Raw genomic sequence first — 12928 nt, 5'->3', positions numbered from 1 at the left:
AGAGAAGGCCTTCCTGATCACCTTACTTAAAATAGCACCTCCTGGGGCGCCTGGATGGCTCAGTCGGTTAAGCATCTGCCTTTTGCTCAGGTCATGATCTTAGGGTCCTGGGATCAAGCCCCAAGTTGGGCTCCCTGCGCAGTAGGGAGCCTGCATCTTTCTCCCTCTCCTTTTGCAGCTCCCCCTGCTTGTGCTCTTTCTCTCTCTGAAATAAATAAAATCTTAAAATAAAATAGCACCTCCCAACCTCGCTTTGTTTTTTAAAACACTTAAAGGTGAGTCTTTCCCTCGTCACCACCTGGCATATTGGATATGTTTGTTCCTTGTCTCATCCCCTTGGAACATGAGGATAAAGATTTTGTCTTTTGTGGGTGGTTTGTTGCCCAATCTGTAGTGCCCAGCATGGTGCCTGGACCTTAACAGTAGTCAATAAATATTTGTTTCATGGGTGATTGAGAACAAAATGTTGTGCTGGTAAGGATGGGGCTTGGGGGTAAACCCTGACAGGAAAGTCCTTGGTGTGGTAGGCCCTTGAATCTGCCTTTTTCTTTTTTGAAAAATCTGTGTATTTTAGTGTGAAAGCAAATTTTCAGTTAAAAATTGTGATGTCAAGTCCTGAAGCAGGACAGGGCGCATCTGCAGGGCACCTGTTGTTTGCATGGCACGCCGTCATTTGCAAAGTGTTTTCCTGGACGTTACCACACTGGGTCCACACAGTGCCCAGTGATGCACTGGGTTGGATGGTGAGTCAGAGAGATTCGGTTACCTGCTCAGGGCTGTACAGAGCTGCTAAAGCCAGGAGTTCTGGATTTCCATCCCATGTTCCTTTCCACGGCATCCTGTGCTGGGAAACAGTCCCTGGAACCAAGTTCTTGCATGGTCATCTGTGGGTAGGGCAGCCCCCAGGTCCAATCTTCATGAGGTTAAATGTTCTGGTATCTCTGTTTTGTGCACCTGTGCTGAAGGTGAGGCAGCAGGTGGGAGGAAGATTGCTGATTTTTGAGGTCTGTTTTGAAGATGGGATCTGTGGGAATGGAGGCTGGGGTCAGCTCAGCAGATGTTTTTATTGTGTAAAGAGGCACAGGAAGGGCCCTGCTAGCCCTGGGGTTGAGTGAGGGCCCCCTAGATCCAAGTCCTAAGAGCTCCGGAATGTGGGCTGTCTTCACCTACAAGGAGGAGAGCCCCGGGAGGCTCTGGGAGGGTCTGTTGGTGTGAGCAATTCCGTTAGGGCCTGGCTTTTGTAATATATACTCCCTTGAGCTCTGTGGGAACCCATGGGGAGAAATAAAAGTGGCCTTTTTCTTCTCTGATTGACATTCGTGTCAATAAACACTCATGGGTCCATTGCCAAATGAAAGGGGATTGGGCATTTGTGTGCATGGTATCTCATTGGATCCTCAGTATAGACAAGAAAAATGCCTTCTCTGTCTCAGATGAAGAATAGGCAGGGAGCAATCATATGGATTTCCCAAGAGTATTTCCATATTAGGTAGCACATTTGGGACAAGGACCAGGTCTTAGAACTCCAAGGCAAGTGCTCCCTAGGAGGGCTCCACCCGAGATGCCCCATGCATCGGACAGATCACCAAGAGTGGCGGGGACAAAGAGTATCGTATCATGACTATAAAACCATGATAACCACTGTGCACAGGGAGGCTTCACAAAGATTGTTCTGGAGGAAAGGATGAGAGAGTGTGCACCCAAAGTAAGGAAAGGGATTAAAATGAACTCTTGTGAGGTGTGTGTAAGGAGGTGGGTACCTTGATGCCTACTTATATATTCGGTGTCAGCTTTTCTCAGTAGCCTCTCACTTTTTATAACTCTGTTGGGATCATTTTACCTTGTCCTCACCGGTTTGAGGCTCTGGTCTGCACGGAGCTGACGGGAGCTCGGAGTATCGCTGACAGCCCTGATGAGCATGGCTGGGGCTCTCTTACGTGCGCTGTGCTTTGCAGATGTCACTCTGGGGGCGAGGCTGGGCTGGAGAGTGCCACCCCGACGGAGGGCCACAAAAGCAGCACTTCTAACTGCAGCAGCGTTTCTTTTCTTTTCTTTCTTTTTTTTTTTTTTTTTTAAGATTTTATTTATTTGACAGAGACAGAGAGTGTGCGCACAAGCAGGGGGAGTGGGAGAGGGAGAAGCAGGCTTCCTGCTGAGCAGGGAGCCCGATGCGGGGCTCGATCCCAGGACCCTGGGACCATGACCTGAGCCCAAGGCAGATGCTTAACGACTGGGGCACCTGCACACCTGTGTGTGTGTGTGTGTGTGTGTGTGTGTGTGTGTGTGTGTGTGTGTGTAATGCTGGAAAGAATAGTTTCTCACTCATAATGTAGTGATACATCAGAAATACAAATTCTAGGATAAACTTGCTGAACAATTGTCAAGTGAGGCATGTTAAGAATGATTAGCTCACAGAGTTTGGGTATAATCAAAGCACAAATGTGCTTTTATCATTGCTATATCATTGCTAAATTGTTGCTTTAGGAAGAAAAAGAAATCTAATCCTTGACTTAAGTGTTTGTAGTAGTTTAAAACTCCTCCTGCCTCCTGGTGCCCACTGAGCCGTGGCTGCTTCCCATAGGTGGGATTATATGACACAGTGAAGCGTGATGTCCTCTCTTATCCTTCACTGAGAAATCCTAAGAGGACTCCGTGATTTTTTTCTTAGGTGAGATTTTTGGTCAGTAGGGGAAAATAAAGTGTGTTTTCAAATCAGGGAATTCTGGAAAGTAATGTGTCCCAGAGGCGGGGGCGTGGCGGGTTGAGGAAAGCCGGTCCCTCCGCCTGGTGGTTGCCAGGCTCTTGCCTGCATGCTTGTCCTTGTGTTGATGTGCACAGTTCAGGGACACGGGTGGGAGTGAGCTGCTCCTGCTTCAGGCTGTTTGGATTCAGGGTGCCGGCTCTGCTGGCTGGCAGGAAGCCTCAGGGAGCTCTTGCTGCCTCTGTGCTGTCCTGGAGAGTAGGTTTGCAAAGGGAGGGAGGCTTAGCCCACCGCGCAGCCGATGGGAGCGAGCGCCTGGTCTGTGAGTATGGTCCCCCTTCCCCGACGTGCATGAGGCAGGTGAGCGTGCCGGTGTGCCCCTGAAGGGAAGGGTTTTGTCATCTCAGGATGCGAGCTCCCCAGAGGAGACAGTGGTAAAGCTGGTTGTGGACACTGGGACAGTTAGTACATTTTCCTTAATAGGTCTGGTAAACTTGGGGCTTCTTGGCTTGTCCTAGAGAGATGACCTGTAGACCAGGATGTGTCCTCTGAATGAAGAGGTGACAGTGGACCCAGGAACACTGAATCCATAGGTCAGGCGGGGACTCAGGGTTGCAGAGTTTAGGGAGGCAGGCCATGCTGAGTCCTTTAGAGTTGGTGCTTCTGCCCAGCGGGGAGACCCCTATCTAGTGCAGGACCGTAGATCCTCCCGAACTTTCCCTCCAACTTGAGGGGTGATCAGGCCCTGTCAGTAACCAGGGATCTCTCCCCCCACCAAGTTCATTCAGAACTGCTTTGAAAGCCGACAGCCTGGTGTGTAGGTTTAGGATGGCGGAGACGTCTGCTCCGAAGACCAACACACCTAGGTGCTCCTGCTGTTCTTATTAGACACCTTCCTGGCCCCCACACACTCGCGGAGCGCACTTGCTACTCAGGAGATAAGCTGTGCACGGAGTTCTCCAGCGAGAGCTGTTCACGGTCTTAGGGAAGGAAGGTTTTTTTTTTTTTTTCTGGCTGTGAGACAGGGGGCCTCCTTTGCCTCCTCCCTGGGCCTGACCCTGGGCCTTGCAGGCCAGAGAGTGTGTGAAGGCTTCCAGGGACGCCCTCACCATAGGTCTGGCGACACTCTGAGAGAGGCGAGCCTGCTCCCATGTCTGTGACTACATCTGTCCTGACTCCTTTCAGTGGTTCTGGGGGGGCTGACATCTAAATCTCATTTGCATGTGTTTCCAAGTCACGTTTTAGGATTGGTGAGCCTCCACATAGCCAACTCCATCATTCCGTTTGCAGACCTTCGTAACATTCTCTGTTGCTGTCCAGTCATGAAACGTTTTGCTGGGATTTGTTCCTTGGCCTCTCTACTGTTCGTGTCTTACTACTTCAACTCGTTCTTGGGTTCCTTGCGAGGAGAGGCTGTATTTGATTCTGCCTTGTGCTGCCAGGCACAGCGTGTTCTCAGCCAACTGTCGTTCCCACTTGCTGCGGCTGGATTACACTCGCTGATGATGCACACCCAGACGAGGTTCACCAGTTTTGCCCATCCTGGACTCTAGTGAAGATCTAGCCCCTAAGTCTAGATCAGAATCTCTAGACTCTGTCACTCTTTGTGATTCAGGACTTTAGAAAAGACGGAAGGATTCCTTGTGCAGTGTGGGCTCTATGGTCTGATGTGATGGCTTTATGTGTGGTTGCATCATACATAGGGAAGCATCTGGGATCAGATGCTCAGTGGATGTGACATCAGCCTGCGGCCCCCTGACTGAGGCGCCGCTGCTGTGTCAGGACCCCCAGGCCACCTGGGATGTCCGCTCCGTCCTCCAGGGCCCTGAGCTCTGAAGAAAGGGAGCCCTGGGACGATGCTTTTGTAGATGCCCCGGTGTACCAGGGACGGGCAGACCCTTGGTGGGGAGACTGCTTTCTCTGCCACATGGGAACCAAAGCCAGAAAACCACTTGTGCGATGCTGGCAACTTTCCCACTGCTGCAGAGGCTCCAAGGCCTCCTGATGGTCGAAACGGTCACCATTTATTGAGCGCTTTCTATGACCAGGCCCTATGCCAATGCATCGTCATTGAATTCTCAGCAACCCTGCCAGGAGGCATGGTCCCATTTCACAGATGAGAAAGCAAAGAGAGGCCACCTTGCTCTAAGTGGCAGAGCCAAGATTGAAACTCAGGGCCTGCAAAACCCTGTGTTTTTAAAGCCCTAACCCCAGCGCCCCCCACCCCCCAACCCCTTTCTTTGTTGAACCACTTCCTTCCCTAAGTGAGGAGAGGGGCATGGGTCTTCTTCCTGTGGTTCTTCTTCTTCCTTCACCCAGCCACTGCTCCAGTCACAGAAGGTGGAGCTGGATGCCAGGCTCCTTCTGAGACAGGGCTCCATCCTGGCAGCCACCACCAGAGGGGAACTGAAACCATCTCTGATTGTTTTCTGGGGCTGATGAGTGATGCCCAGCAAGGCTTTGGGAGGAGTTGCGGATTCTCCTTGGTTGGGTTGGGGCCCTTGCGTCATTTTTGGGGGGCTCAGGATGGGCCAAGTGTGCGTAGTTCTCCTGGAGGCCTGCCCTCCTCTGCCTCTCTGCCCCTCCCCACAGGGGCACAGTTGACAGGCCCTGAGTCCCACCTCTGCTCTTTTTTGGCCCTGGCTCCCTGCAACCCCTGGAAGAGTTGTTGCTGCGTGGGTTTTGCGGCCTGGCTCTGGCAGCAGGGGAGAGCAGGGCACGCTGCAGTCCACACACTGAGCCACCAGCCCAGCCCTTGCCTTCCTGCTGGGCCAAGATTTCCCAAACACACAGTGGGGGTCCCAGCCTCAGGCACTCCATCATTGGGCCTTCACCGGCTTTCCAGCCTTTTTTCTTTCATGTCCTCCCGAGCCACACTTTTTTCTCCCATCTGATGGGGCCAGTCTGTCTGGCCACCACATCTTGCCCTTGGATCTCAGGCGCTTCCCCTGGGGCTACACTGCCACCCCACGCTGTTTCTTCACCTGGGCCTACCCTCATCTGTCCTTCGGAGCGTGGCTGCGGTCCACGTCGGAGCGCCCTCCCCAGGGTTCCAGACCTAGAGCTCTCTCAGCCACTGGCCCGTCCATTTGGCACCTGCACACGTGCTGCCTTCAGGACGTTTTTTCTTTCTCCCGGAGACTCATTTCACTTTTTTTTTTTTTTTTTTTTAAAGATTTTATTTATTTATTTGAGAGAGAGAATGAGATAGAGAGAGAGAGCATGAGGGGGGAGGGTCAGAGGGAGAAGCAGACTCCCTGCTGACAGCAGGGTCATTTCACTTTTTATGTCTGTCCTCTCCACAGAACTACAAGGTTGTACGTGGACTCGTGTTTTGTAATTTTTGTCATCCTTGGGTGCGAACTAAATAGTTTTCACTTTGAGAGAAAGGATTAACGTCTTGAGGTTAAGAGACCTTGTCTTACCCCTTGGCGTTGCCGAGCGGCCTGTGCCGTGCCAGGCCCAAGGCCGTTTCTTGTCAGTGGGCAGACGGGCTGTGTGAGGAAGAGCGGCTACGTGGAGTTTTGCTGGGATTGGAGCCTGGGCTGAAGGGCCAGGCTCCCGTGGCAGCAGGTGCGTTTAACATCCTCTGCCACCACTCTGCCCGGAGCGCCGGTGACCCCTTCTGTACTCCCGGCCCCTCTGAGGTTCCGTGAGGCAGAGGGTGTGTTTGTGGTGTCCTGGCTGTGCGGGGACTGGTGGCCACGAGCTGGCCCTGGGTTTGTCCAGTCACCACACAGGCCTGGATTGTGACTCCTCTCTGGATTTCAGCCTCTGTCTTCCTCCTTTTGGGAAAAAGCCCCCTTTCTGGCAGAAATTAGTGCATTCTTCTACTTAAGAAGAAAAAAAAAGGTGTGTGAAATAGACTTCTGCTGTCTTATGTAGGAAAACAGTCTGCCCTCATGCTGTTTGAGCACAGCGGGGGCATTTCTGTAGCCTTTGGCCATTACGGTTCGCCGTGATGGGATATAGGGCCTCCCTTCTGCACATCCGTGGAGGCTCCATGCTGTGCTGCTGGGGTGGAGGAGGCAGCAGGAGGGTGTTTGGGGTCTGGAGGACCCTGCTGAGCTCTGGACAGTGTGGTAGCCACGGGCAGGTGCTGTGTCTGTCTGGGCAGACAAGGCCTGGCCCCAGGAAGTCAGGCTTTCAGCTGCCGCAAGCCCCTTTAAGCCGGGTGCATGTGCCCTGGGCCCAGAGCATGCTCAGGGTGGCTAGGTAAGAGGACTCCAGCTGTGCCCCACCTGACCGAGATCCTGGAACAGCTGATTCTGGCCCTCCCTTTTGTAAACTTCAGGCCATTTATCATCTGAGCCTCGCATTGGCACTCATCACGGGATGCCGTGCTTTGATGCTTTTCTTGTGGGCACATCTTCTTTCCCCCATAATCTTAGGGAAGTAAGGACTCAATTCTCAAATCTCTTCAAGACCCCCATATTGCCTACCAAGTTGACTTACACATGGCTCTTTTAATGAGTATTGATTGTTGACTGTTTTTTCTTCTTTTTTGTGTGAAAAAACACAGTAAACCTTCAACAGCTAGCAATAAAACTCTACGTTCCAGACAAGTGACAGTAGAGAATTTTCTTTCAGCTGATCCCATAATCTTTGTATCTTGCTCTTTAGAGTAGTTAAACCCTAATACAATCTATTTTTCATTGTTATGTGTGAATTCACCATTTGGGGATTATATATGACAAACTCTAAATCCCATATTAGCTTCCCCCGTTGCTCAGCAAGCTTTGGGGCTCTGTGACCCACGTCATCGGTAGTGAAAGCATTGATAGTGAAAGCTTGAGGAGCACTGTGATTTATTTATTTTTTTTAAAGATTTTATTTATTTGTCAGAGAGCGAGACAGCGCATGCACACAGGTAGGGAGAGCAGCAGACGGGCAGAGAGAGAAGCAGGATCCCCACTGTGCAAGGAGCTGGATGCAGGACTCAATCCCAGGACCCTGGGATCATGACCTGAGCCGAAGGCAGACGCTTAACCGACTGAGCCACCCAGGCGTCCCAGCACTGTGATTTAAATTGAACTAAGCAAGCTGCAGTGAGGAAAGTCCACTGGCTGCAGGAAACCTCACAGTGAGCTCTAGGGTTTGGGGACTATCTGGAACCCTGTCCCTTGAGGGCAGAAGGATGCACCACGTCTCTGTTCCCAGCACTGTGCTGTGCATACGCAGGCAGTCCATAATGTCTGCGGAAGAAACTGTCAAACGAGTGAGCATGCCATCCAGAGTTGCCTTGTAGCTCAGACTTCTGTCAGTCGCTGAATACATGAGTGCTCTGTGCTCCTTCTCCTATTTTGTAAGAATGGTAAGGAAAACCAGTAACTAAGGCTTAATCGTATCTCCCAAGTTAGGTTTGTAAAGAATTAAAATAAAGGTTAATTTTTCTTTCTTTCATTGGGTTACATGGAGCATCCCTAAATTTAGGAGTTAAAAATGATCAAAAAAGTTATACCAGATAGAGCCTTCAGGGCTTTAGTGTTTTACTAATCTGTTGCAGCTGAAGTTGCTGATTTTCCGTGTACTCGTTAGTAGGGATCTGGTTTGCAGCTATCGGGGCTCCTGTGGCAGAGAGACGATTTCTTTGGCAGCCATGAAGGAGACAATGTAGGTGATAAAAGGAGCAAAACAAATATACATTTGCAGTGCTTTTGCGTTTAATTCCAGAAGGGTAAAAGGAACAGCTATTGATTTCTGCATTGGCTTGGACGAATCTCAAAAGCATCATGCTTAGTGAAAGAAACCAGTCTCAACGTTACACACTGTACGATTCCATTTTTGTGACATTCTCGAAAAGGCAGGACTGCAGTGATGGAGAACAGATCAGTGCTTGCCAGGGATCGGGGGAGGGAGAGTGTGTGAGTGTAAAGGAGCAACCTGGGGGAGTTTTTTGGGGGGTGATGGAACTGTTTTGTGTCCCGGTGTGGTGGTGGCCACGTGAATCTCTCCATGTATCAGTACTCACGGAACTGTGCACCACAAACAGGTTGGGTGGACTCTGTGATCATTTACAAATAATACCCGAAGAGCAAGCAGTGCCTGAATTGTATGGTCACTGACAACAGGCTCGGGCCCCCACGACTCTCCCAGAAGTAACTACCTCTGAGCTGAGAGGTTTAGAAAGGTCTCCAACCCTGGGCTCAGGTCCAGGTCATGAGTGTCATTTGGCAGACGGTTATCGGGATGCACCTATGGTTGTGATCTGGTTTTCTCTGCTGTGTGAAAGATTGTGCATTGGCACCTCTGCTCCAGACTTGCCCCTCCCAGATGGTTGTGGGGTGCGGGTTTGAGTGAATTTTTTGGCCACTCCCAGGGTGTCCTTTTGTAAGTGTTCCTATGAATGTTTACAGGAATGTGTTCATATGAAATTGATAGATTTAGAACAATTACTCCTTTTTGGCCATTAATTTCTCTCTTCCCTGAAAACATGCATGTGTGCAGATCTCCAGGCATCTTCATTTCCCGCTGGCCAGCACTGCTGAGGCCCCTGTCTCAGGGAGGGATCCACCATCCACTCACGTGCCTGATTTTGAAACCCAGAGTTGATCCTTGTTATTCTTGACCAGCCCTACTTTACATACCATGTCTTGTATATTCCGTCTTCCAAATAGCCCTCGGATCGGCCCATTCCTCTCCATCCCATGCTACCACCCTTGTCCCCACATGCTCCTGACTCAACCCTTCAGCCAAGGGGATCTTTCTGACACTCAGATATCATTCTCCTGCTGAAAATTTTGTCAAAATAGAGCCCAAACCCCTTAACAAGGCTTAATATTCTAGAATCATCTAGCTTTCCCCTGCTTATTTCTCTAGCTCAGTGTCTTTACCCTCCCCCAGTCCAGTGCTCACACTTCTTCTAGTGGCTCGAACAGGTTTTGTTCACTTAGTATTTGTCCAACAAATTTTCTATTCATTTACCCATCCTCAGCCTAGGTCCCACTTTCTTCCATGCTGAGCAGCCCTCCTTCCTGGCCTCAGAGTTGCCTGTTCTTCTGTCCGGGCATCTGCCACGCTGTATCATAATTGCTCCCAGGTCTTTGGGTCCTCCCTGTGTTGTTACTTTTGTGTCCCGGGTGCCTAGCCCAGTGCCTAGAGCTAGAAGGTACTGAGGAAAAATTTTACAGTGATGGACAGAGTCCTCTGTAAAATCCCAGAACCAGTGGACCAGCAGGAATCTAATGACCTCGAGGAGCCGGTGCCTGCCTTCTGAATTGCTTATGGTGTGGTCAGGGAAAGAGTAACTGTTAATCCACGTGACATGGACTCCAGGTGTCCCTGCGGGAGAGCCTGGGGGCTGAAGTGGCCTTTGGAGTTGAGGCTGCTGGGAACCTTCCCAGAGCTCCTTTCCCCGCACTTCTCTGCCTGTTGTGTCTGCCTCTCACCATGGACTGATCTCCCCTTCTCACACCAGCGCTGAGCCGAGCAGGCCTGTACCTCGCTCCCTGTGGGTGGCTTCAGGGGGCTTCCTGTCACATGGCAGGGATCAGGTATGTGGCCCCTGTACCCAGCATCTCTCTCTCCTCCGCACTGTGCTGACATGGTGTGCTGGTGTGGTTGCTTCTCTGCTCTCGTCAGCCTGGAAACACTCCCCAGACTGGCCTCTGGTGCGCTCTCCCCCTCCTGCAGAGTGGTCCTCAGCCAAATGTCTGTAGATGTGTGGGGGTGGGGCTTTCTCTCCCTTCTTCCCTCTTCCTGCTTCTCTGGACTCCTCCTACACCTAAAAAGATGGCTTTCCGCTTTCAGTCAAAGTTTGAGCGCATGTATTGCTGCTTGGAACCCATGAGGGGTTCCAAAAGCAGTCTCTATCTTGTGGTCTACCCGGGAGCTGTTCCTGGGAGTGCCTGTGTCCAGCTCTGTTTGTCGGGGATTTCTAGACGCTCTGGGGTTGAGTCTCTGGCTCTTGTGCTCGGGCCCACAACCAAGGTGATTGCAGATGCTAGGCTGGGTGAGCAGCCTGCTCAAACAGTCCCCACTGCTGGACCCCAGGGCAAGGAGGGGGGTGTGCTTTGTGCAGAGGCCTGGCTCAGCCATCTCTGAAGCTGGGTCCAGTGCTAAGGTGAGCCAGCCTGCCTTCCTGGTCTTAGCATTCCTTTGGGAGAGTTTTGCTTCGCATCTCCCAGCCATCAAGATTGCCAGAGAGAGCTAAGAAGAGCTGTGGGCTTCACTGTTCTGCCAGGGCCAGGGGCATATAGCTGTCCTTGTTTGAGGCCTTATCTGATTTCCTGATTAGAAACACACCTGCAGGAACTGGGAGGTCTCATGGTCTTGGCTTCCAAGCACTGCCTGTGTGGCAGGACCCTTGATTTGTCCTGGCTTCCCACTGACCAGCTGATGGGGCACATGGGTAAGTCACTGGCCTTTCTGGGTCTCTGTTTCCTTGCCTCTCCAATGAGGGATTCAGATGAGGTGTGGTCAGTGTGATTCTCTTCAGAAGTTTGATTTAATAAAGCTATTGTTCTGGGAGTTATAAGTTTGGGATAGTAGACTAGGCACATCCACTTTCTTCCCTCCCTGGTCCCCATGAAAGGGTAAATGAGAGGCAAAAAGAAGTGAAGTCCTAATACCCTCAGCAAACTGGGAATGCAGAGGAATCTCTAGAAGGTAAAACCAGATTGGATTGACAAGGAAACCAGAGCAGAAGACACTACAGCCCAACACCCTAGACATGAGTCTTTCATGGGAGCCCTAGAGATGCTCCAAGCACCATGCACATAAACAGAATTAGAAGAGTCCTCCACCGGAGCACCCGGGTGGCTCAGTCAGTTAAGCGTCTGCCTTTGGCTTAGGTCATGATCCCGGGGTGCTGGGATCTAGCCCCGCATCTGGCTCCCTGCTCAGTGGGGAGCCTATTTTTCCCTCTCCCTCTGCCCCCCACTTGTGCTTGCTCTCTGTCTGTAGTGCGTTCTGTCTCTCAAATAAATAAAATCTTTAAAAAAAAAAAAAAAAAAAGAGTCCAGCTTGCCCCCAGGACAGAACCCTGAGAGCATTCTCTTCAGGATGGTGAAGAGACTAGGCATGTCCTGGTGGTGGTGTGGGGTCTGAGAAAAAATTATTGCGCAGTCTGAGGTGACTTCAGACCTTCAGGAGCATAAAAAAGGGAAAGATGATGCTGCCCAGGAGTAAAAGGCATCACGTACTTTCCACCCAGAATGAAGCTGTCTTCTTTTTGGCAGTTGTGAGAGAGTCCCACCAACCCAGCCAGAGCCCCGGCCAGCCTCCCATTCAAAGGAGAGCCCTGAGGGAAATACATTCCAGCAAAACTTCAAGATTGTAAGGATGAAGAAATACTGTTAAAACTTCTGGAGAGAAAAAGCAGGTTGCCAACAAGAACAGACTCAAACCAGCAGCACACTTCTCGTCAGCACCATTGGAAGCCACGGTGGTGTGACATCTGCCAAGGTCTGGGGGAGATGGTCTCCAGCCTAGCACGCTCGTCCCTACTAACCTGTTAATCAGGTGCAAGGACCGGAAAAGACATTTTTGTGCCTGGAGGAGCTCCAAAATTCACCTTTACATCCCATTTTGTGTGTGTGTGTGGGGGGGGGGGGCTGGGGAATCAGTCAAAAAGACCCTCCAGACAAGGAAAAAAGCAAAACAAAACAAAAACACCAAAAAAACAAATACAAAGATTGCATGATGTACATGAAACAGTGGCAGCTGATGACCCAGAGTAAGTAAAGAAAGCTGGAGAAAAATGGAAATGCTTTAACAGATCCTGACTCTTGAAGGTTCTGAGGTCCAGTTGAAAGGGTCTCTTTTCCAGTGGACTGGCCACACCATTTGGTGGAGAGTGAGTGACCCTGGGGCATAATGTCAGCCCTCCCGCGCCTGGCTGTGGGCTCCCATGGCTTGATCTCCTCACCAAATGCTGCTTCTACCTCTGGAGTGTCTCCAGCTCCACTGTGTTAGGAGGAGGTGGTGCTGACCCAGGAAGGGGAGCGGGAGGTGGGTACAGGGATGGCTGGGAGTGGTTTGGGCCCTGTTGAAAGGAGCAAGCCCATTGCTTCTTAACCCTGGCTGCACGTTAGAGTCCCCTGGGGAGTTTCTAACCCATCCTAACACCCAAACCCCTTCCCCACCAATTACATCAGAATCTCTGGGGATGGTGCGCAAGTGACTCTCTGAGAGCTCAGGTTGATTTGGGTGGACATGAGGATTCAGAGCCTTGGCCCGGCTCCTGCTGATGGCGTGGGTGTCGTCAGCAAAAGACAGTCTGCCTAG

General features: G+C 51.1%; 1 protein-coding gene across 5 annotated transcripts in view; it reads left to right on the top strand.

Moving 5' to 3' along the window:
- Window positions 1–12928, top strand: part of CRACDL (CRACD like) — a 137889-nt gene that overhangs the window by 30144 nt on the left and 94817 nt on the right. The window contains exon 1 of one of the 5 annotated variants that reach the window (XM_032397385.1): window positions 2356–3023. The exons of the other annotated variants lie outside the window; for them this stretch is intronic. The gene's annotated coding sequence lies outside the window, so the exon portion shown is untranslated. Of the gene's footprint in view, window positions 1–2355; window positions 3024–12928 lie in introns of those variants that run through there. 5 annotated transcript variants of the gene reach the window in all.

Source organism: Phoca vitulina, unplaced genomic scaffold, assembly GCF_004348235.1.
Source record: "Phoca vitulina isolate PV1807 unplaced genomic scaffold, GSC_HSeal_1.0 scaffold98, whole genome shotgun sequence".
NCBI classification, from domain to species: domain Eukaryota; kingdom Metazoa; phylum Chordata; class Mammalia; order Carnivora; family Phocidae; genus Phoca; species Phoca vitulina.
This window is presented reverse-complemented; position numbering and strand designations above follow the sequence as displayed.